This window comes from Pan paniscus, chromosome 15 (assembly GCF_029289425.2).
Source record: "Pan paniscus chromosome 15, NHGRI_mPanPan1-v2.0_pri, whole genome shotgun sequence".
Taxonomy (NCBI): domain Eukaryota; kingdom Metazoa; phylum Chordata; class Mammalia; order Primates; family Hominidae; genus Pan; species Pan paniscus.
Window position 1 is genome coordinate 52,250,714 of NC_073264.2, and position 25,999 is coordinate 52,276,712.

General features: G+C 39.0%; 1 protein-coding gene across 10 annotated transcripts in view; it reads right to left on the reverse strand.

The window, feature by feature from the left end:
- The window catches only part of TRIM9 (tripartite motif containing 9), a 266,633-nt gene that overhangs the window by 138,772 nt on the left and 101,862 nt on the right, over window positions 1–25,999 (reverse strand). For 9 of the 10 annotated variants that reach the window (XM_055097574.3, XM_034937545.3, XM_034937543.4 and 6 more), the window contains one exon: window positions 10,368–10,453. The exons of the other annotated variant lie outside the window; for it this stretch is intronic. The gene's annotated coding sequence lies outside the window, so the exon portion shown is untranslated. The remainder of the gene's footprint in view (window positions 1–10,367; window positions 10,454–25,999) is intronic. 10 annotated transcript variants of the gene reach the window in all.

A 25,999-nucleotide genomic window follows, 5' to 3' on the forward strand; every position in this document is an offset into this window, starting at 1 on the left:
CTACCACCATTCCCATTCAGAGATGATTGGTAGGAGTGTGTCCTTTCTTCTCCCCAGAGATTGACCGGGGAAACATCCATTCCTTTTAGGAGTGAGTCCACATCAGTCAGAGCTTTTAGACAGTCCAGATAGTTGATAGTACCTTTCCTAAAGTCTGGCTTATTCCGTTTTACAATACTTTTCAAAGACAGTACAGACTGGGGCTAAACTTAGTTTAAAATTTTCTTCTACTTATAACGGCAGACAAAGACCCAATACATTATGGAACAGAACACTGACCATCTCAACTGGAAATTTGTGGATTGTAGTTAACAATGAACAGGTACAGTTTTCCACCAAACAATAGGTGAGAATTTCTTTAGTCAGGCGATTTTCACTAAACAAAAGAAAGCTGATTTATTGATATTACCACTGCTAAGGACAAAATCCTTTCCCTTTTAAATGACACTTACTCCCATGCAAGTTTCCCCATCACCTGCTGCAGGGACTGATGAAGCCTCACATTATGAGTATCTGTGATTTGTCAGTGACTGCGGCCACTGACAGTGTAGACCTGAGTTACATTTTGGTATCTTCTTTGTCTCTTCGTCTGTTAATAAGTATCTACTAAATGCTTATAGGGAACAATGCTGCTTTTTCTATTTGCTGCTTTTAATTTCATTTTTAATCTCTGCTTTTATTCTTTTATTTACTATTCTTGGGGAATTGTGTGATTAAGCTAATCATAAATATATGGTCTAGTATGTTCTTTTGTGTATACCATGTATAGATCTGTTCGTGAGAGCATATGAAGATTTTATCAGGTTCTGCAAGTGACATCACAAAACATTCATGGAAGCTAGCAAGCCAGTAGTATTAATCCAAATTCTTATGTGAACCACTAGGAAAAAAACTGGGAGGATTAAAACATTATCAGCTTTTGTCTTCTTTTATCAGTACAGATTAAAATAATTTTAAAAAGAAAAACACACTGATTTGTTGATAAAATTGACTGATAAATTACAATGTGACGAAAGGAGAGACAGTCAGTATACTCAATTCAGTGATGTTGGGAATCACTGCATCAAAGACTATGGGTGTACACTTGCAAACCAAGTTTACCTGTGATTAGCTAAGGAGCCTAGGGAGTGAGGTCATCTTAACAGTCAGGAAAGCTTCTTAGAGATTGAAGGATGTAATACAAAGGAACCAAGTGTGGTCCTGTCTTCCACTCCCATCATTTACCATGAGATGTAAATGTCAAGAGGCTCAGCTGAATGAACTAATTGATTTGTCATTAGATATGAAAATCAGAAAACAAATACTGACATCTTTGTTGGGTTCAGAGATTTCGTGAGCAAAAATATATATGCAACCAAGATTTAGTTATATCATTTATAAAAACCACACATCAGCCTTTACTCTCTCCTGCTGGACAATGGGGTGATGTCCAACGGGAGCTAAGGGAACATGTCATGGTGGTCATTCCTGTTCGGATGCAGATGTTGAGAAATGGTTTTCTGTAAGTCTCCTGTAAATAACCATTTACTACAGAGAATTTCACTTCAAAGGCAATTATCTTGTTTATATTCTTTTTGAAGAGGTCATTAATTACAAAATCAGTCTAGAAAAATCAAACCTTTGTCTAATTTTCTTTTGTTAGACTACATCTCCAAAGATTCTAATGCATATTCATTAAATTCATCATTGGGTCAATTCTAGATTTGGGGAGATGTTGAATTATCAGGCTAATGATAACTTTTTTTTAAGAGAGATGGTCTTTCTCTGTAGCCCAGGCTGGTATGCGGCATGACTATAGGCAAGGGCCACCAGACCCACTAATTTTACTAATTTTTGTAAAGATGGGGTCTAGCTATGTTGCCCAGGCTGGTCTTTAACTCCTGGAATCAAGCAATCCTCCTGCCTCAGCCTCCCAAAGTGCTGGGATTAGAGGAATGAGCCACTGTGCTTGGCCTAATGATATATTCTTAATAGCTATGCTCCAGAAACTCCTAGAGGCCTGATAGGAGAATAGGAGCCAGTTTTCCCCTCCTCTAAGCCTCTTTGCTCAAGATTCTTTGATCTGTGGCACCATGCTAGCAGCTGTATTACAAAGGATATAGGCAAGGGGGAGATCTTGAGAAGAGGAGGCATGGTGGGCTCTGAGTACCAGAGAGTGGAGGAAAGGGCCTGGCAAGAGGGACAACATGTGCAGAATAGAATATACAGCTACAGAATGGGTAACATTATGGACTCAAGATTAATGAATGGAGACATCTCTTGCCAGAGTTGGGAGAGACAAAGAACAGACAGCTCATTGCCACTGGGAAGGAATGGCCAGGTATAGGCTGTCTGTGCACATCAATGATGTGACTCAGAAGGAAAGGTGTATCCAGTTTTATATTTTGATGTGTGCCTGGCTGGTTCAACTTCAGCTTTATGTCCATTTGTTGATAAAACCATGAGAAAAGTCTTAAAACATGCAGTGGATGTTAATGTACTCACTTCTAAAATTCCAGAGCCCAGAGGCCAAAGCTGTTCTGTTCCTGCTTCCTGGGGCGGGGGGTGGGGTGGGGTGCAAAATAAGGGAACATGACATATTTATAATATATTTATAATGATTGTGTATAATGCCTAGTGGGTTATTAGCTTTGAGTAATCCATTTCATAATGTTTTCGTAAAACAGTGGGATAGGAGAAATAGTGTAAGTTTTAGTGATGTATTCCCTTCCCAAGTTGAAAGTTTTGGTTGCTAGAGAAATGATTTATTAGTAAAAGTAATTTAAATATCAAAATTCAAAGTGTTTATTTGAAATTTAGTGTACCTGACCTGAAGCCATAATTATTAGACACCTTTTCTCCAAGTTAAGACATTTACCTGAGAACCTATGTTTAACAGCCTTTCCTAGAAACTTAATTAGAAACAAACTACTTCCTTATTAGTGTGAATGGTTTAATAAGCTATTTTTAAATTATAATCATTCATAGTTCAATAAGTTTAAAATTCTTTTGTTGGTGCAGGCATTTTCTCACAGATTAGACTATTCTCTGCCTCTTTTATTGTATGATGGGCTTTGCTTCTATTCTTTCAGTATTCTTGTCTACATTCTGGATACCAAGGCCATACCTGTAGCTTTTGATAGCACCTGTATAGGAACTAAGCGCCCCTTAGGAGTAAAAAGCCATCAGCGAATTTGTTCATAACAGTAATTTGTTAACAAATATCTTTTAGTTTCTACCGTGTGAAGACAAGTGATGGTACAGAAGTACTGATTTCACCCATTTGTATCCAGTTAAAATGCTAACATAATAGTAATAGCAATAGTAATGATGGTACTTTATGAAGAGCTAAGTGCCAGGTACAATGCAGGCACTGTGCTAACCAATAACGTGCATTGCCTCATTTAATCCTCACAGCCTCCTCATGAGGTAGACTTTATTGTTTCCATTTATAGTTCAGGAAACTGAAGTTCAGATAGTTAACTGCCTGAGATCTCACAGTTACTAAATGGAAGAGTTGGGATTCTAATGTTAAGTTTAACGACTTGTTTTAGTTGGCTAAGGCTGCCATAACAAAGTACCGAAAACTGGGTTCTTAAACAACAGAAACTTATTTCCTTGCAGTCCTAGAGACTAGAAGTTCAAGATCAAAGTATCAGCAGGCTGGGTTTTTTCTGAGGCCTCTCTCCTTGGCTTGTACATGGCCATCTTCTCCCTGTGTCTTCACATGAGCTTTCTTCTGTGCCTGTGTATGTCCTGATCTACTCTTCTTATGATGACACCACTCATTTTGGATCAGGGCCCACCCTAATGAATTCATTTAAACTTAATTATCTCTTTAAAGACTTTATTCCCAAATACAGTCACATTCTGCAGTACAGAAGGTTAGGGCTTCAACATATGAATCTGGGGGGAACACAATTCAACCCATAAAAGTCCTTAAACCATGAAGTCTGTGTATTACCACTAAGAGGAAATATCAAGTCAGCTAGACATTTCCATTCTGGTATAAATTAGTTTTTCCCCAACTAATTTCCTGCAGGAAGATTTGGATGGTGAAACTTATAGAGAAACTTGGGGGCTCTGGGTCCTTTAGGGAATGAAGAAAAGCCACCAAAAGTGGGAACAAGGACAGAAACTAGAAGGACAGCATCTCCTAATTTGCTGTTTTGGGTAGGACCAAACTTCTGCAATTAAATTAAACACAGCATCATTTTCTAATTTTGTTTCTATATTTAATCTTTCTAGCTTCTTCTCATTTTTGTTCTGAAAGCATCATTGCTCTCCAACCAAGCTGGCAGGCTCCTCATCTCTTGGAAAAGGTCCTGAACAAATCCCATTGTAACTTGTGAAATAGGACCAAAAAAAAAAGAAACTAATAATCTGCTAGATTCTCTATCATTTAAAAAATTATTAAAAATTATAGACATCCATTAATATAGATTGGAATCCAGAAATCATTCGTGGGTATCTGGAATGTTTAATAAGAATTCACAGGAAGCCAATCAACATCGGGATGGTTTTTCCTCGTGAGCTCCCAATTTCCATCATAGGTATTTCATCTAAAGGAATATATCAGAAAGTAAACCAGAGCACTGCTCACATCCTGCCTTCCAAGAGTTCTTATTTCTATAACCTTTTGGGAGCTAAAGCTAATGAAGAAAGCAGGGCCTTCCTTCTACCCTCATCTATCAAGAGCCAGATTCTCCCATTACTTTTTCTCTTCCTACGCCAGTGAGTTTGTCCATGGGGCATACTGCTGAATTTGCCACTTGTCTAGAGTCAAAATTAACTACCAATTTACTTTTGGACACTCAGCTCAATGTGAATAATCCTGTTTGACAGCCTGTTAAGTGCCTTCTGAGTCAGGAAGGGCTAGTACATTTCAGTTTGCACACCAACTCCAAATGATTGATGGGTAGTGACTGTCTAGGTAAGGGCAGTGTTGAGAAGGTTGTGAGGCCATTTTTTTTTAAAGAAAAAAAATGCCATAATCAATTAGTGAGGTCTACCATGGGAGAGGGACTAGTGGCACAAATATAAATGATCTTTCATCAGTAATAAATTCAAAGCTGCAATTTATAGTGAGCTTACCCTGTGCCAGGCACTGGGCCAAGCCTGGTACATGCATTATTTCAGCGAATGTTCACAACTTTCCAGGGTAAGAGTTACATATCTCTATTGCAAGGATAAAGAAACTTGGGCACAGTGGGTTTAAATAAGCAGCTCAAGGTTATCTGCCTAGTAAGATTCAGAGCAGGGCAATCATCATATAGATTCTTGGAAAAAATGCACTGAATATGTGAATTCGGATTTGAGCTGAGGCTGCTGCAAGCAAGGCTACAGTGCTGGTATCACTGTGAGACTGCAGGGCATCATCACCAAGGACCCAGGAGGGGAACTTCCTTAGATGTGCCCTCAATACAGCCTTCCTAACTTGGAGCTGGCAGGCTTGTCTTCTCATAATTGAGTCCACAGATACTTACTGAGCATCTACACTGTGCCAAGCATCCAGAATGTGGCAAGCACAATAGGGTTCCCTGTTCTTGAGGAGCTTATGCTCAAGTTGAGAGAGGCAGACAATAAACACATAAACAAATAAGATCACTTCAGGCCTAGATAAATGCTGCAGAGTTGCTTAAAGAGGGTTACTGGATGAGACCATGTGAGAAGAACTACTTTAGCCAGGGATGAAGAGCTCTCTGAGAAAGGGATCTGAAAGGTGAGAAGAAGGCAGTGTGGGGAAAATATGAGACAGACAGAAGGAGGAGCAAATGCAAAGACTCTGACACATTAGGACCTTGTCATGTTTGCAGGAAAAGGCTCGGTTATTGGCCATTCTCTCACTGTTATTTGAAGACTAAAAAGCATGGCCATGCTTCAGTGATTGTCTGAATTTCAGTGCCCCTGCACAAACTACTTGGTGGGGAAAATAGAATAAAGTGATCTTCCTTCTGTTTTTCTTTTCTCTCTTCCGCCCTGTAAATGTTTATGTCAGTAAGTCAGTAAGGAGCCACACACATGCCCAAACCTTCAGCATTTTGAAGAATTAATTTGCTTAGGCAAGAATATGAACTTACAGCATGTCTTGTAGAGAATATCTATTGATAATATACATAATAGTCACACATCAAACAAACTAGTATTAGGGAGAATCCTTTCATTAACACAATCTAGAGAGTTTATCTTTGAACACTAGGAATAGGTTAGAAAACTCAAGAAAAAGTAAAATCATTTTCATGAGTTTTGATATAATCATCATATATTTCCCACAGAGTGGACTCTCCTTGTTCTAATCACATGATCCTTTGGGACAGGTGTTGTGAGGAGGACACCTCAGAATAAGAGGTATCATGCCATGACACTGTTTTTTTTTTTTTCTCGGAGCTTTTTCTGACATTGATTTGAGATTGGTTTTCATTAGTTTATGTAATATTTTAAATGAAAATAATGTGCATGCATTTCATGGTTATTACAGTATAAATAGGACAACTATTAGCTAAAAGCCTGAATTAACCTTTGCAAAGTGGCCCAACAAAGCTTCTTCCTGAGACAAAACCTCTGGCATCGCTGTCTCACATATCTACACTTATTTAATAAACATTTATCAAGTACACCCAAAAAGTGCCAAATTCTATGAAAGGTAAATAAAAAGCAGATAAATCATTGTTTCTACCCTTGAGAAACTTGTATTTCATTGGGGATAAATATTCGAAAGAGCTAAAGAACAAAGAGCAATTCAGAAAAAATAATAGGTAACTAAGATTTGCACAGAGCATCATAGATCATTTTCATATGTCTTTCTTTGTTTCACTTGCACAATGGTCTTTTGAGATAGTTACTGATATTATCCCCATTTCCCAGATGAAGAAACTGAAGCTTAGAGAGGTAAAATACACAAAACAACTAGTAAAGGCCAGGAGCAGGCACTGTAGTAGTTAAGAGCAAGGGCTCTGGGGTTAGACAGACTGAATTAGTTTTACAAACTTGGGTAAGTTTTTTACCCTCAGGCTCAGTTTCCCCATTTTAAAGGATAATAATGGTATTCACTTTCTCCACTGTTGTATTGAATGAGAAATCTATTGAAGATGCCTAGCACAGGGCTGGGACCACAGCATCCACTCAGTGAATGCAGCCCTTGTTATGAGGAAGTGGCAGAGCCAAGACTGGATTCCAGCATCTCTGCTGTCCAAACACAAGACCCTGCATGTCATGTGGACCCTAGCACTCTCTGCTTAGCTGAAAAACGTGGCTCAACCACTTACAAGCATGACCATGGGCAAGTTCCTTAACGGCTCTGTGTCTCTGTTTCCTCATTTGGGAAATGGGGATGATACAGTTGCTACCTCACAGGCTATGTAAATTTAGAGTGCTTTACTACACATAGAGCACTTAGAACAGTGCTTGGCCACATTAAGCTCCCTAAAGAACTTTACCATTAAGGATCAAAGATGCAGGTGGGGTGTGTTTAGGAAGGCTTCTTTCAGGCAGAGCTTGTCATTTATATCCTGATGGAACAAACGCCAACAGGAATTGAATCGGCACACCCTGCTGATCATTACCCTCACACAGTCGGGGGAGGCATCATGGCTAGATTTTGAAAAGCTACCTCCACCACCTCTCTTGCACCTGTCAAAGCTGCAGGGGCTGCTCAGCAACACATGAGAAATCCAATTTGCAATAAAATCATTTTTTCCAAATACATCTGTCTACACTTGAAGGCAGCAAAACACATTTGAGAATTTGCAATCCTGCATAGAGGATATGAATTTGTCAACTTGTTCTGTCAACAGGCTTGATGTCTGAGCATTGTTGTCATCACAGAACCGCTTGTTATCTGCCAAGCTTGATTGTTTCCCTCTCAAGTGGGAATTGGAAGGTTCTCTAACAGGAGAAGAAAGCTTTACAAGCCCTGGATATAATGCAAAGCCACAGCCCTTGACTTTGTAAAGTGGAAGGTTTAGTCTCTGTGTGCTCTTAGCTACGTTTTGCTCCATGGCCCTGAGAACCTTCCCCTTTTCCCTCTTCCCCTCCCCTTCACTTTTTATTCCCTTTCTCCCCTTCTATGAACCAGCATCTCTAATGGGGGCAGGAATAGGTCAGCTTTGTTTGCCACTCTGGAAACATTCATTAAATTAAGTTACCATTTAGAGTTTGTTTATCAGGTGCTTACTACATACATGACCTTGTTTAGTCCTCAAACAAGCCCTTAGAGGATCTGAACATAGGTTTACTTGATGAGACAGCCAGGAATTTGAAGCATGATACTTCCTCTGAGTATGTGCAAAGAGTTTGTCTTTCTTGCCTGTCAGTCAAGGGAACTTTGGTTTTTGCCATAGGGGACTGTATTTTAATTGTATTACTTACATTTTTGACAATTAAAAAGGGTGAAACATAAGAAAGTTGTAGATTAAATTTAAAAAGATGAGGAAATAATCCTAGCTCCAGAAATTAAATTAGTTGAATCTTGTTGAGTTTATAAGTGTCATTCCAATAGGTTTCATTAAAATCCAACTAGGAAAGCAGAAGTGAACAGATCACTAGCTTTGGAGTCAGACTCCATGTGGGGCCAAATTCTGATTCCATACATGGCCTTGGGCAAGTAATTTACTGTCTTTAAGAGAGAGCAAGCCTGGTGGCTCATGCCTTTAATCCCAGCACTTTGGGAAGCCAAGGCAAGAGGATGGCTTGAGCCCAGGAGTTCAGGCCAGCCTGGATAACATAATAAGACCCTATCTCTTTAAAAAAACATAAACACAAAACTCTCTCTCTCTCTTTCTCTCAAAGCCCCTTGATTTTCTTGACTATAAAACAGGAATGATAATACCTCAGTTATAGAGTGGTCAGCTAACATATATAAAGCACTTGGTTCATGGTTAGTACTAAATTAGTCTGTATTTTCCTCTCTTTAAGTTGTACCTCTCTTTAGCAGATACAGAAGGAGGAGTTTCTCAGCAACTTGAAGAACCACAACATAATGCAGTTTTATTATAAAAGAAACAACAGTCTTGCCATGTCCTCCCCAGACAAGTTTTTAAAAAACCTATTAAAAAATTGAGACAGAGGAGACTAGGAAGGCAAAAATATATATATTTAATAGTGACATTCTACCATTAAGAAACGTGATTTTTGGCTGTCATTATAGCCTTTTTCAGTTTTGGTGGGAAACATTGCCAAATAAGAAAAAATTCCATATATGGCCTTGGGCAAGTGAAATGAATAGAATTTTTCAACTTCTTAGAGGAAGCTCCTTTGACATGCAGTATAATTGCCGGAGGAAGTGAGTGCATGTTTTGAATACTGGTAATGACCCTAGTAGAACCAGGTCAGACCTAAAGAAAGCAATTTGAGCTTCGATCAGTTTGCTCCAGAGGATTCTAGTTTCTTGTTCAACTGATGGTGTTTAGTGCTAAGGTGGACTATTTATCGTAGCAAATAAATGATGCAGATTCAGGCATTTTTTGTTGCTTTGTTAGAAATAAACGGGCCATACTCACAAACCATTTGTTGGTATCCTAAATATCATAAAAAGTTACTTGGGAATGTTGCTTTTTTCCATAGACTGGCTTTGGGAATAGTTATTCTGAAAACTGCTCTCTTAAAGTTGTTTAATTATTGGCACAGGTATAAGTGAAATAGCAATAAATTTCCTGGTGGAAACAGAACCAAACTTCAAGACAAAGAAACATTTAATAAAAGCTCAAGAACTATTTTTCTTTCTTTAGAGTACTGTTTAGCCCTTCTTCTTGGCAACTTCTGCCTTGTCAATTTTAGTAGTAACATATGGAGAAATTATCAAGTTCCATCCATTAGGTAAATGTGATTTATCCTTTGGTTTTTAACCAAATGGCTTGGTGGTTTTCACAAAGGGAGATGTTTTGTTTGTGTTAAATGACTAATGGTACAATTTGTTTTACATTATCAAAAAAAAAAAAAAAAGGAAAGAAACTGACTTAAGAACTTGTTTGGAAAGGATTATTGAAGAAGTAATCCATCTTCACAGAATGGAGTGCCTGAAGCATGTGAAAGAAAGTCCTAATCATTCTCCCTTTGTTTTGGGAAATTAAAGACTATTTTTTAAAAAACAAAACAAAACAAAAAAAACAGAATACAAGGAAAAGACGGTTTCTAGACAGGGCAGTAAGCAGAAAGAAAAGCTGATGGATGTAAAAATTAAGGATTTAAAATAATAATGTTTGCATCCTTTCCTTTTGTCACATCTTTCTTCCACAGGCTTTTAAAATGTAAAAGTGAGGACAGTGGGTTACATTAATTTGTGTTTATAGCATTGTAAAAATGACTGAAATTTTTTTCAAGATGAAAACAAAGCCATATTCATCTTGATCTGAACAGCTCCTGCTGTTTTTTCTTTTTTTAAATTCTCTTACCACTGGTAATTGATGGTAGGGCCACATCTTTTTCCTGTACTTGAAACCAGTTCTGTGTCAATTGAGGTCCTGAGTCACCGATGAAACTAGGATAGGATGGAAGAAAAAGAAAAAGCCAAAACTGGTGACCTTAGGAAATCCTCTCCAAAGGTTTTTCTCTTTATTTTGCTCATAATCACTATCCTCTTGATTCTCACACTATTGAAAATAATGTAACTTGACTTAAAAACACCCAAAAAATTCCAACCACTAAATTCAGTCATCTCATAAAACATGTAATATTCGAATCCTTTATTCTTCAAAGGGATACATATATGTATGTACATATACAGTCAGCCCTTTGTATCCATGGGCTCTGCATCCATAAATTCAACCAACCACAGAGCATAAGTATTTGGGGAAAAAAAATTACACAAAGTTTGAAAAAGCTAAACTTGAATTTACAATGCACTGAGTACTACATTGAATCTAGGCAAGTGAGGTGATATGTAGGCATTGTATTAGGTATTATAAGTAATCTGGATATTACTTAAAGTATACAGGAAGGTGTGCAATAGGTTACATGCAAATACTATGCCACTTTATATAAGGGACTTGGGCATCCTCAGGTTTTGGTATTCACAAGGGTCCTGGAACCAATCTCCCATGGAAAATGAGGAATGATTGTGAGTGTGTGTGTGTGTGTGGGTGTGTGTGTGTGTGTGTGTATTTGGCTCTCTGTTGCAAATAATGGAGCTAGATGAAAGAAGACTAAAATAAACAACTAAATTCTTGCTTTTTAAATCTAGGTTTATAGAAGATATAATAATTAAATTACCATAAGGACAGTAGAATATCCTGAACTTAACAGCAGATTATATTTTTAAAATATTTTAAAAGATAGATAGTGAATGTCATTTAATAAGCTCAAGTAGCTTGGAAATAAATACATTTTTTAAAAAGGTAAATTGGAAGTTATATCAGTTAGTTATTGCTGTGTAGCAAACAACTCCAAAATATAGTAGCCTAAAACAACAACCATTTATTATTTCCCATAAATCTACATATCAGTTGGGTGGGTCCTGCTGATCTTCACTGGGTTTGGCTGGGCAGTGTTTTGATCTTAGCTGGGGCTTACGCACTGGCTTGACAATTAGCTGGAAGTTTGCTGATCTATTAATGGCTTCAGCTAGGATGACTGGACTCCACTCCACGTATCTCATTCTCCAGAAGGCTTGCCTAGGCATGTTTTTGTGGCAATCACATGGTGGTCATAGAGAGCAAGTAGAAATGTGCAAACTCTTCCTTCAAGCCTGTGTGTGTGTGTGTGTGTGTGTGTGTGTGTGTGTGTGAAATTTGCTACTTTCCTCCTGGCCAAAACAGGCTACACAGCCAAGCCCAGATTCAAATTGGGTAGGAACTACAAAGTTTCTAGGCAGTTACAAGGCCAATAATGCCATCAATCTACCACTGCAGGGTAGTTGGAGTGAGTGAAAATTGATATGGTGGGGAATACCTTAGCATCTACTAAAGAAATCATCATGAAGATATGGAATGTCCTGAGAAGGCTTCCCAAAGGAAGAAAATGAAGGGAAGACCATTTCAGGTGGGAGAAAGATAAATTAAGGGAATAAGTCATTTTACTGGAGGTATAATCACTTATGTAACCAATTTCCAATTGATGGACATGTAGGTTGTTCTAAATTTTCTCCATTATAATCAATGCTGATCTATGCATCTAGCTAGCTAGTTTGCATATAAGATATATGAAATATTTGTACACACACACACAGATACATCATGAGCCCATGATACGCAAATATAAATTCTTAGAAATGGAATTGCTAATTCAAGTAGCTCGTAAAATTTTACAGATGTTGTCAAATTGCCATCTAAACAGACCATACAAATTTATACTTCTACCAACAGTATACGAGACTTGTTTTCCTTATATTTACATTGGATTTTTATCAAACTTTTTAAACTTTGCCAGTCTAATAGGTAAGAAGTAGTGCTTGCGATTTTTATAAATATCTCTTCAGTTATAAGGGAGGTTAAACTATAATATTTTTGGCCCGGCATGGTGGATCATGCCTGTAATCCCAGCATTTTGGGAGGCTGAGGTGGGTGGATTGCTTGAGCTCAGGAGTTGGAGACCAGCCTGGACAACACAGCAAAATCCCGTCTCTCCAAAAAATACAAAAATTAGCCAGCAATGGTGGCATGTGCTTGAAGTCCCAGCTACTAGGGAGGCTGAGGTTCGGGAGGATGGCTTGAGCCCAGGAGGTGGACATTGCAGTTAGCGGAGATGGCGCCACTGCCCTCCAGCCTGGGTGACAGGGCCAGACCCTGACTCAAAATAAATAAATAAATAAAATAAAAATAAACTATAGGCCGGGCACGGTGGCTCACGCCTGTAATCCCAGCACTTTGGGAGGCCGAGGCAGGCGGATCACGAGGTCAGGAGATCGAGACCATCCTGGCTAACACGGTGAAACCTCGTCTCTACTAAAAAATACAAAAAATGAGCCGGGCGTGGTGGCAGGCGCGCCTGTAGTCCCAGCTACTCGGGAGGCTGAGGCAGGAGAATGGCGTGAACCCGGGAGGCGGAGCTTGCAGTGAGCCCAGATCGCACCACTGCACTCCAGCCTGGGTGACAGAGCGAGACTCCGTCTCAAAAAACAAACAAACAAACAAACAAACAAACAAAAAAGTATAATATTTTCACATATAGAGGACATCTGTTTCTTATGAATTGTCAGCTCATCTCTTCACTCATCCTTTAAAAAAATTAAGCCTAACTTTTACAGTTGTTTTGACTTTTATTTTTTAATCTATTTTTTATTTCAATAGGTTTTTTGGGGAACAGTGGTGTTTGGTTATAGGAATAAGTTCTTTAGTGGTGATTTCTGAGATTTTGGTGCACCCATCACCTAAGCAGTGTGCACGGTACCCAATGTATAGTCTTTTATCCCTCACTTCCCTCCTACCTTTTCCCCCAAGTCCCCCAAATCCATTGTATCATTCTTACGGCTTTGCGTTCTCATAGCTTAGCTCCCAGTTACGAGTGAGAACACACGATGTTTGGTTTTCCATTCCTGAGTTACTTCATTTAGAATAATAGTCTCTAATTCCACCAGGTTGCTGCAAATGCCATTATTTCATTCCTTTCTATGGCTGAGTAGTATTCGGCGGTACATATAGACCGCACTTTCTTTATTCACTAGTTGATTGACGGGCATTTGGGCTGGTTCCACATTTTTGCAATTGCAAATTGTGCTGCTATAAAAATGCATGTGCAAATATGTTTTTTGTATAATGACTTCTTTTCCTCTGGGTAGATACCTAGTAGTGTGATTCCTGGATCAAATGATAGATCTACTTTTAGTTCTTTAGGGAACTTCCACACTGTTTTCCATATTGGTTGTACTAGTTTTACATTCCCATCAACAGTGTAAAAGTGTTCCCTTTTCACGGCATCCACGCCAACATCTATTTAAAAAAAATTTTTTTTATTATGGCCATTTTTGCAGGAGTGGGGTGGTATCACCTTGTGGTTTTAATTTGCATTTCCCTGATCACTAGCGATGTTCAGCATTTTTCTATATGCTTGTTGGCCATTTGTGTATCTTTTAAGAATTGTCTATTCATGTCTGTAGCCCACTTTTTGATGGGATTGTTTTTTTCTTGCTGAATTGTTTGAGTTCTTTGTAGATTCTGGATATTAGTCCTTTATCAGATGTATAGATTGTGAAGATTTTTCCCCACTCTGTGGGTTGTCTGTTAACTCTGTTGATTATTTCTTTTGCTATGCAGAAGCTTTTTAGTTTAATTATGTCCCATCTATTTATCTTTGTTTTCATTGCAGTTGCTGTTGGGTTCTTGGTCATGAAACCCTTGCCTAAGCCAATGTCTAGAAGGGTTTTTCTGAGGTTATCTTCTAGAATTCTTATGGTTTCAGACCTTAGGTTTAAGTCTTTGATCCATTTTGTGTTGATTTTAAGGTGAGATGTGAGGATCCAGTTTCATTCTCCTACATGTGGCTAACCATTTATCCCAGCACCATTTGTTGAATAGGGTGTCCTCTCCCCACTTTATGTTTTTGTTTGCTTGTTTGAAGATCGGTTGGCTGTAAGTATTTGGGTTTATTTCTGGGCTCTCTATTCTGTTCCATTGGTCTATGTGCCTATTTTTATACCAGTATCATGCTGTTTTGGTGACTATGGTCTTACAGTACAGTTTGAAGTCAGGTAACGTAATGCTTCCAGATTTGTTCTTTTTGCCTAGTTTTGCTTTGGCTTTGCGGCTCTTTTTTGGTTCCATATGAATTTTAGGATTGTTTTTTGTAGTTCTGTGAAGACTGATAGTGGTATTTTGATGGGAATTGCACTGAATTGGTAGATTGCTTTTGGCAGTATGGTCATTTTCACAATACTGATTCTACCCACCCATGAGCATGGGATGTGTTTCCTTTTGGTTGTGTTGTCTATTATTTCTTTCAGGAGTGTTTTGTAGTTTTCCTTATGGAGGTCTTTCACCTCCTTGGTTAGGTATAGTCCTAAGTATTTTATTTTACTTTATTTATTTTTTTGCAGCTATTGTAAAAAGGGTTGAGTTATTGATTTGATTCTCAGCTTGGTCGCTGTTGGTGTATAGCAGAGCTACAGATTTGTGTACATTAATTTTGTATCTTGAAACTTTGCTGAATTCATTTACCAGCTCTAAGAGCTTTATGGATGAGTCTTTAGGGTTTTCTAGGTATATGATGATAATCATCAGCAAACAGTGACAGTTTGACTTTCTCTTTACTAGTTGGGATGCCCTTTATTTCTTTCTCTTGTCTGATTGCTCTGGCTAGGACATACAGTACTATGTTGAATAGAGATGGTGAAAGTGGGCATCCTTGTCTTGTTCCAGTTTTCAGGGGGAATGCTTTCAACTTTTCCCCATTCAGTATAATGTTGGCTGTGAGTTTGTCATAGATGGCTTTTATTACCTTAAGGTATGTCCCTTCTATGCCAATTTTGCTGAGGGTTTTAATCATAAAGAGATGCTGGATTTTGTTGAATGTTTTTTCTACATCTATTGAGATAACCATGTAATTTTTGTTTTTAATTATGTTTATGTGGTGTATCACATTTATAGACTTGCAGATGTTAAGCCATCCCGGCATCCCTGGTATGAAACCCACATGATCATGGTGGATTATCTTTTTGATATGCTGTTGGATTTGGTTAGCCAGTATTTTATTGAGGGTTTTTACATCGATGTTCATCAAGGATATTGGTTTGTAGTTTTCTTTTTTTGTTATGTCCCTTCCTGGTTTTGGTATCAGCGTGATACTGGCTTCATAGAATGATTTAGGGAGGATTCCCTCTTTCTCTATCCTGTGGAATAGTGTCAACAGGATTGATACCAGTTCTTCTTTGAATATCTGGTGGAATTCAGCTGTGAATCCATCTGGTCCTGGACTCTTTTTTGTTGGCAAATTTTTAATTACCATTTCAATCTCACTGCTTGTTATTGGTCTGTTCAGAGTTTCTATATCTTCCTGGTTTAATCTAGGAGGGTTGTATATTTCCAGGAATTTATCCATCTTCTCTAGGTTTTCTAGTTTATGTTTGGACTTTTAATTGCTTTCATTATGACCTTTATTTACTTTCATGTTTTTCATAGATATTTTATAATATTTTTCCTCTTTACTTCCAACTAACTAATCTATTGGTTTTATACTATGTAAATTGCTTTATTTTATTCCTTTTAATTTTCTTATTTTATAATTATCCTTTTGGTTTTAATGTCTTCTCCACCTATCTTTGAACTTTTATTATTTGAGCCTGGGCACAGAAGCACAGGCTGGAGGCTGCCTCTCTGCAGTGGCCCTGTTTTCACCTCTTTTCCACCTTACTGAATCTCTTATCTGTTTATCTTCATCTTAGCTGCCTCAGAAAACTAAATAACTGACTTGGCCCAGGAGAACTCCTATTTTTGCTTGTATGGATGGTGCTCTTGTTATACTGAAATGGTGATAATCTTGATAATTTGCACTATCCAGAAACTATTTCCAAAGATTACTCATGAGAAGTAGAACAAGGTGATTGTGAACGAGAAAAGACATAGAGAATCTTTACTTAATACTTATACCTGTCTGTACTGTTTGGAATGTTTCCATAGTCGTGTAGTACTTTTATAAAATACACAAGTGAAAACTAGCAAGTTTTGTGTTCGCCATCATTTATAGGCAATGGCTATGGGACAAATTGTATCAACAACATGCCGAAGGTGAGATGGGAAGTCGTTACCCTGCTCTGGCATTGGTGAGGAAGCTGTTGATAAACAGTCCCAGGATAGCAACACAGAATGTCTATATCCAGGTCGTGGCCAGCAGTGGACAGACTCTAAGGTTACTCCCAATGACCCCTGCCTTCTAATATTCAAATCCCCTTCCTCTGAGTGTGAGTAGGATCTGCAACCTACTTCTTTTTTTTTTTTTTTGAGACAGAGTCTCGCTCTGTTGCCCAGGCTGGAGTGCAGTGGTGCAATCTCAGCTCGCTGCAAGCTCCACCTCCTGGATTCACACCATTCTCCTGCCTCAGCCTCCTGAGTAGCTGGGACTACAGGTGCCTGCCACTATGCCCGGCTAAGTTTTTGTATTTTTAGTACAGATGGGGTTTCACTGTGTTAGCCAGGATGGTCTCGATCTCCTGACCTTGTGATCCGCCTGCCTCGGCTTCCCAAAGTGCTGAAATTACAGGTGTGAGCCACCGTGCCTGGCTGGATCTGCAACCTACTTCTAACCAAAAGCATATGGCAAAGGTGATGGGATATCACCCCTATGATTATGTCATAATACATTAAAGAAGACTCCATGCTACTGGCACTCACTGTTGCTCTCCTACTGGCTCTGTAGAAGCAAGTGGCCATGATGTGACCTGGATATGAAGAGGGCTGTGTGCTGGGAGCTGCAGGCAGCCTCTAGGGGCTGAGGGTGGTCTTCACCCAATACAGCAAGAAACCAAAGCCCTCAGATCTACAGATGCAAGAAGGTGAATTCTGCTAACAACCTGAGTGAGATTGGAAGCAAATTTTCCCTAACTGAGCCTCTAGATGAGAACATAGCCCAGATGACACCTTGATTGCAACCATTTGAGAGCAGAGGACCCAGCTGAATGGTTCCTGGAATCATGACCCATGGAAACTGTGACATGATAATGTGTGTATGTATGTGTTAGTGTGCATGTTTAATTGCTTTACTGAGGTATAATTTGTATACTATATAATTCACCTATTTAAAATGTACAATTCAATGAATTTTAGTATATTCACTGAGTTTGTAAGCATTACCACAATCTTCGAACATTTCATCTCCTCCCAAAAAGCCTCCACACACATTAGCAGTTACTCCCCAACTCCTCAGCCCTACACAATTACTAAACTACTGACTGTCTCTATAAATTTGCCTTTTCAAGACATTTCATGTGAATGAACTTGCATAATATGTGGTCTTTTTTGATTGACTTCTTTCACTTAGTCTTGTATTAAGCCCCTAAATATGTGGTAATTTGTTACACAGCATAGAAAACTAATACACATTCACAACAGTTTAACTCTAATATTTATTTCTCAATTGCTCCTCTTCCCTTCTAATCAGGGTCAAAAGAATCCTCCTCATCCATTGTGTCCCTTGTGAGAGCTGCTCATTTGTTAGAACTTTTATTTATCATTCAGGATTCACATAAAAGGTAAGATCCCAAACAGGAGGGAAGCACTCTTCACTTCCATATCATGGATCTTTGTTCCTTTTGAGAAAGTGCTTCAAGGGTTTAGGCTGTGGCTGAGGATCCTATAATGTTTGTTTGGTTTCCCCAAGGACAAATAGAATGTTTACTATGATATTCAAATCTAAACCTTGACTTTTTGTCTGCTTGAACTATCAGTAACAGAGAGGTGTGTTACAGTCTCACTATGATTGTGGATTTCTTGATTCCTCCTTGTAAGCTTCCCCTTACCCTTCACTATCCATCTGCATCCCTTATCCCTGAACTACCCTGGCCTATGGTTTCAGGTCACCTCTGTGGTTTCCAGTGACCCATTTTCTGGCACTTGGAGATGTTCCTGTTTTAAGAATGTATGAATTTGGCTTTGCATTTAAAATAATTTGTATTATATTTTATAAATCCTTTCTAGGCATTGCAGTGGGAGGGTTTTCATGTTTCTCAGTCTGCCATATTGCTGAAATTGGATCAGTCAAAAGTTGATTTTTCTAAAGTCCTAAATGGGACATATTTCCTATCCCCAGGTGTCTTATAATTTTGTTTATTAACAATCATCTCAATGCCTCAAGGAATCAGGTGTCACCCTGCAATCCCCTTCCTAACACAGCATCACTAGGCTCCGGCATTTGACCACAACTCACAAGATTCCAGACACCGCCTTGTGAAATGCCATCACTTCCTACCCTCAGATTCAAGTGCATAGATGAATACATGCTTACACACATGCATGTCTTCCTGCCCTCTCCACAGAGTTTCTGAGGGGGTGTGAATAGGCCAGAAACCAGGCAGTAAACTATGGCCACAATGAACAATGCTCAGTTCCCTGAGAATACGATGTTCCTGTGGATGTGCTTTGCACTTACTTTTCCCTTCTTGTGCTATTTTCCTTATTCCCACCTGGCAAACTCCTGTTCATCATTCAAAACCCACCTCAATCCATTCCTTTTGCAAAGCTTTCCCTGCCCTTTTATTGCTTTGCACATCCCTCTACTATTGGATTCATTATACTATATTTTTGCATTTAAATGTCTGTCCACCTCACCAGCCTATGAGCTCTTTGTATCTCTAATGCCTGCCATGTTGCCTGACTCATACCAGGTACTCAACTAATGTTTATCGACTTTAACTTATCAGGATTTCAGGGTGATATCAAGGAAATGTACTGACACTGACTCCCAGAATTGGGTTTATTGGCAATCTACCCCTGGACCTTGAAATCTGAGAAAGTGACACAGGTTACACCTTCTCAAAGGCATTAAAAGGGGGAGCTTGGGCTGGGAGTGGCGGCTAATGCCTGCAATCCAGCACTTTCAGAGGCCGAGGTGGGCAGAGCACTTGAGGTTAGGAGTATTACACCAGCCTGGCCAACATGGCGAAACCCTGTCTCTACTACAAGCCTCTTCAGGCGTAACCCTGACCCATCCTTCCTTAGTGGGTGGGGCTTCCCTGCAGGATCTCCAATAATTCCAGCCAGAGGCTCAGGGACAGAATTCAGATCTCCCTGGGCCTGAGCCTCTAGGGGGAAGGGTGGCCACAGTCTCTGCAGACTAGCAGACTTAACCACTCCTCCTGGTAGTTCTGAGGAATCTGGGCAGACCAGATAAGTGGGTTTCCCTCCAGTGAAACATACCCTCTCCACCAAGGGACAAAGTGCTTTGTTAAACGAGTCCTGCTCCCCATGCCACCCAACTGGGTGAGACCCTCCAACATGGGTTGTCAGACACCATATACAGGAGCAATCCTAGTGGCATCAGGTAGGTGTCCTTCAAGGTCAGAGGTCCCAGAAGAAGGATCAGGTACCCATCTTTGCTGCTCTCTAGCCTCCTTGAATGACATCTCCAGGCACAGAGAAAATCAGATTAATAGGGCCTGAAGTAAACCCCTAGCACACAGCAGCAGCCCTACAGAAGAGGGACAGGACTATTGAAGGAAAAACAAGCAGAAAGCAACAATAGCATCATCAACAACAACAAAAACAACAAAAAGACCCCCCAAAAACCCCATCCAAGGGTCAGCAGCCTCAAAGACTGAAACAAGACAAACTCACAAAGATGAGAAATAATCAACAAAGAAAATGCTGAAAACCCAAAAGACCAGAGTGTCTCTTCTCCTCCAAATGATCGCAATGTCTGTCCATCAAGGGCACAGAACTGGATGGAGGATCAGATGGACGAATTGACAGAAGTAAGCATCAGAAGATGAATAGTAAAAACTATGATGAGCTAAAGAAGCATGTTCTAACCCAATGCAAAGAAGCTGAGAACCTTGATAAAAGGTTAGAGGAATTGCTAACTAGAATAACGAGTTTAGAGAGGAACGTAAATGACCTGATGGAGCTGAAAAACATAGTACAAGAACTTCGTGAAGCATACACAAGTATCAACAGCTGAATTGACCAAGTAGAAGGAAGGATATCAGAGTTTGAAGACCACCTTACTGAAATAAGACATGCAGACAAGAATAGAGAAGAAAGAATGAAAAGGAATGAGCAAAGCCTTTAAGAAATATGGGACTTTATAAAAAGACCAAACCTATGATTGACTGGAGTACCAGAGGAAATGGGGAGAATGGAAACAAGCTGGAAAACACACTTCAGGATATTATCCAGGAGAATTTCTCCAACCTAGAAGACAGGCCAACATGCAAATTCAGGAAATACAGAGAACACCATTAAGATACTCCATGAGAAGATCAACCCCAAGACACATAATCGTCAGATTCTCCAAGGTTGAAATGAAGAAAAAAATGTTAAGGGCAGCCAGAGAGAAAGAACAGGTCACCTAGAAAGGGAAGCCCATCAGACTAACGGTAGACCTCTCAGCAAAAACTCTATAAGCCAGAAGAAAGTGTGGGCTAATATTCAACATTCTTAAAATAATTTTCAACCCAGAATTTCATATCCAGCCAAACTAAGCTTCATAAGCAAAGGAGAAATAAAATCCTTTACAGACAAGCAAACGCTGAGGGATTTCATTACCACCAGGCCTGCCCTGCAAGAGCTCCTGAAAGAAGCACTAAATATGGAAAGGAAAAACTGGTACCAACCACTGCAAAAACACAACAAAATATAAAGACCAATGACACTACGAAGAAACTCCATCAACTAGTGTGCAAAATAACCAAATGGCATCATGATGACAGGATCAAATTCACACATAACAATACTAACCTTAAATGTAAATGGACTAAATGCCCCAATTACAAGACACAGACTGGCAAACTGGATAAGGAGTCAAGACCCATCGATGTGCTGTATTCAGGAGACCCAACTTATGTGCAAAGACACACACAGGCTCCAAATAAAAGGTTGGAGGAAAATTTACCAAGTAAATGGAAAGCAAAAAAAAAGCAGGGGTGGCCAGGCATGGTGGCTCACACCTGTAATCCCAGCACCTTGGGAGGCTGAGGGGGGCGGATCACCAGAGGTCAGGAGTTCGGCTCGTGACCAGGCTGGCCAACATGGTGAAACCCCGTCTCTACAAAAAATACAAAAATTAGCTGGGCATGGCGGTGGGCACCTGTAATCCTAGCTACTAGGGAAGCTGAGGCAGGAGAATCTCTTGAACTGGGAGGCAGAGGTTGCAGTGAGCTAAGTTCGTGCCACTGCACTCCAGCCTGGGTGACAGAGCAAGACTCCATCTCAGAAAAAAAAAAAAAAAAAAAGCAGGGGTTGCAATCCTAGGCTCTAACAAAACAGACTTTAAACCGACAAAGATCAAAAAGGATAAAGAGGGCATTACATAATGGTAAAAGGAACAATTCAAGAAGAAGAGCTAACTATTATAAATATATATGCACCCAATACAGGGGCACCCAATAAAACAAGTTCTTAGAGACCTACAAAGAGACAGACTCCCACACAATGATAGTGGGAGACTTTAACACCCCAGTCAGTATTAGACAGATCAACAAGACAGAAAATTAACAAGGATATTCAGGACTTGAACTCAGCTCTGGATCAAGTGTACCTGGTAGACGTCTACAGAACTCTCTACCCCAAATCAACAGAATGTACATTCTTCTCAGTGCTCATGGCACTTATTCTAAAATCGACCACACAATTGGAAGTAAAATACTCCTCAATAAATGCAAAATAACTGAAACCGTAACAGTCTCTCAGACCACAATGCAATCAAATTTGAACTCAAGATTAAGAAACTCACTCAAAAGCACACAATTTCATGGAAATTGAACAACCTCCTCCTGAATGACTCCTGTGTAAATAATGAAATTAAGGCAGAAATCAAGAAGTTCTTTGAAACCAATGAGTACAAAGAGACAACACAGCAGAATCCCTGAGACACAGCTAAAGCAGTGTTAAGAAGAAAATTTATAGCACTAAATGCCTACCTCAGAAAGCTAGAAAGATCTCACATTGACACTTTAACATCATAATTAAAAGAGCTAGAGAGGCAAGAGCAAACTAATCCAAAAGCTAGCAGAAGACAAGAAATAACTAAGATCAGAGAAGAATTGAATGAGATAGAGACATGAAAAACCCTCCAAAAATTATATGAATCCAGGAGCAGGTTTTTTTTTTTTTAAATTAACAAAACAGATAGACTGCTAGCTAAACTAATAAAGAAGAAGAGAGAGAAGAATCAAATAGACACAATAGAAGATGATAAAGAGGATATCACCACTGACTCCACAGAAATACAAACTACCATCAGAGAATACTATAAACATCTCTATGCAAATAAACTAGAAAATCTAGAAATGGATAAATTCCTGGATGCATACACCCTACCAAGACTAAATAAAAAAGAAGTTGAATCCCTGAATAGACCAATAACAAGCTCTGAATTTGAGGCAGTAATTAATAGCCTACCAACCAAAAAAAAAAAAAAAAAAAAAGCCCAGGACCAGATGGATTCACAGCTGAATTCTACCAGAAATACAAAGAGGAGCTGGTACCATTCCTTCTGAAACTATTCCAAACAGTTAAAAAGGAGGGACTCCTCTCTAACTCATTTTATGAAGCCAGCATCATCCTGATACCAAAACCAGGAAGAGACACAACAAAAAAAGAAAACTTCAGGCCAATATCCCTGATGAACATAGATGCAAAAATTCTCAATAAAATACTGGCAAACCAAATCCAGTAGCACATCAAAAAACTTATCTGCCATGATCTAGTTGGCTTCAGCCTTGGGATGCAAGGCTGGTTCAACATATGCAAATCAATAAATGTAATCCAGCACATAAATGGAACCAAAGACAAAACCACATGATTATCTAATAGATACAGAAAAGGCCTTTGATAAAATTCAACATCCCTTCATGTTAAAAACTCTCAATAAACTAGGTATTAATGGAACATATCTCAAAATAATAAGAGCTATTTATGACAAACCCATAGCCACCATCATATTGAATGGGGAAAAGCTGGAAGCATTCCCTTTGAAAACCAGTACAAGAGAAGGATGCTCTCCTCTCACCACTCCTATTCAACACAGTATTAGAATTTCTGGCCAGGAAATCAGGCAAGAGAAAGAAATAAAGGGTATTCAAATAGGAAGAGAGGAAGTCAAATTGTCTCTGTTTGCAGATGACATGATTTTATATTTAGAAAACCCCATCATCTCAGCCCCAAAACTTCTTTAACTGATAAGCAACTTCAAAAGTCTCAGGATACAAAGTCAATGTGCAAAAATCACAAGCATTCCTTTACACCAACAATAGACAAGCACAGAGCCAAATCATTAATGAAGTCCCATTCACAATTGCTACAAAGAGAATAAAATATCTAGGAATACAGCTAACAAAAGATATGAAGGACTTCCTCAAGGAGAACTACAAACCACTGCTCAAGGAAATAAGAGAGGGCACAAAAAAATGGAAAAATATTCCATCCTCATGGATAGGAAGAACCAATATTGTGAAAATGGCCACACTGCCCAAAGTAATTTATATATTCAATGCTATTGCCATCAAACTACCACTGACATTCTTCACAGAATTAGAAAAAACAATTTTAAATTTCATATGGAATCAAAGAAGACCCCATATAGCCAAGACAATACTAAGCCAAAAGAACAAAGCTGGAAGCATCACACTACCTGACTTCAAACTATACTACAAGGCTACAGTAACCAAAACAGCATGGTACTGGTACCAAAACAGACATGTAGACCAATGGAGCAGAACAGAGACCTCAGAAATAACACCACACATCTACAATCATCTAATCTTCGACAAACGTGATGAAAACAAGGAATGGGGAAAGGATCTCCTATTCGGTAAATGGTGCTGGAAAAACTGGCTAGCCATATGCAGAAAACTGAAACTGACCCCTTCCTTACAGCTTATACAAAAATTAACTCAAGATGGATTAAAGACTTAAATGTAAATCCAAAAACCATAAAGACCCTAGAAGAACACCTAGGCAATACCATTCAGGACAGAGGCATGGGCAACGACTTCATGACAAAAACACCAAAAGCAATTGCAACAAAAGCCAAAATTGACAACTGGGATGTAATTAAACTAAAGAGCTTCTCCACAGCAAAAGAAACTGTCATCAGAGTGAACAGGCAACCTACAAAATGAGAGAAAATTTTTGCAATTTATCCATCTGACAAAGGGCTAATATCCAGAATCTACAAGGAACTTAAACATATTTACAAGAAAAAAACACAACCCCATCAAAAAGTGGGCAAAAGATATCAAGACACTTCTCAAAAGAAGACATTTACGCAGCCAACAAACGTATGAAAAAAAAAAACTACTCAACATAACTGATCATCAGAGAAATGCAAATCAAAACCACAATGAGATACCATTTCATGCCAGTCAGAATGGCAATTATTAAAAAGTCAGGAAACAATAGATGCTGGCGAGGCTGTGGAGAAATAGGAATGCTTTTACAGTGTTGGTGGGAATGTAAATTAGTTCAACCATTGTGGAAGACAGTATGGTGATTCCTCAAGGATCTAGAACCAGAAATACCATTTGACCCAGCAATCCCATTACTGGGTATATACTCAAAAGATGATAAATCATTCTACTATAAAAATGCATGCACATGTATGTTTATTGCAGCACTATTTACAATAGCAAAGACATGGTACCAATCCAAATGCCCATCAATGATAGACTGGATAGAGAAAATGTGGTACATATACACCATGGAATACTATGCAGCCATAAAAAGGAATGAGATCATGTCCTTTGCAGGGATGTGGATGAAGCTGGAAGCCATCATCATCAGCAAACTAATGCAGGAACAGAAAACCAAACACCACATGTTCTTACTCATAAATGGGAGTTGAACATTGAGAACATATGGACACAGGGAACAAACCATACCAGGGCCTGTTGGGGGGTGGGGGTTAAGGGGAGTGAACATAGAGGATGGGTCAATAGTTGCAGCAAACCACCATGGCACACGTATACCTATGTAAACCTGCATGTTCTGTATATGTATCCCATTTTTTTTTGTTTTTTTTTTAGAAGAAATAAATTTTAAAAGAGGGGTGCTGGAGGACTTGGCAGGAACGTAAAATATCGTGCAGCCATGGTGGAGGAAAGTTTGATGGCTCCTCAAAAAGTTAAATAGAATTACCACATGACCCAATAATTCTATTCCTGGATACATACACAATAGAATTGAAAGCAGGTGCTCAAACAGATACTTGTACACCAATGTTCACAGCAGCATTATTCACATTCACCGAAAGACTGAAACAATTCAAATGTCCATCAATAGAAAAATGAATAAACAAAATGTGGTATATCCATATAATAGAATATTATTCAGCTTTAGAAAGGTCTAAGATTCTAACACATACTACAACATGGATGAACCTTGAACAGGAGAATAGGAGATACGCATACACACACACAAACACACACACACACCGGACATTTATTGGA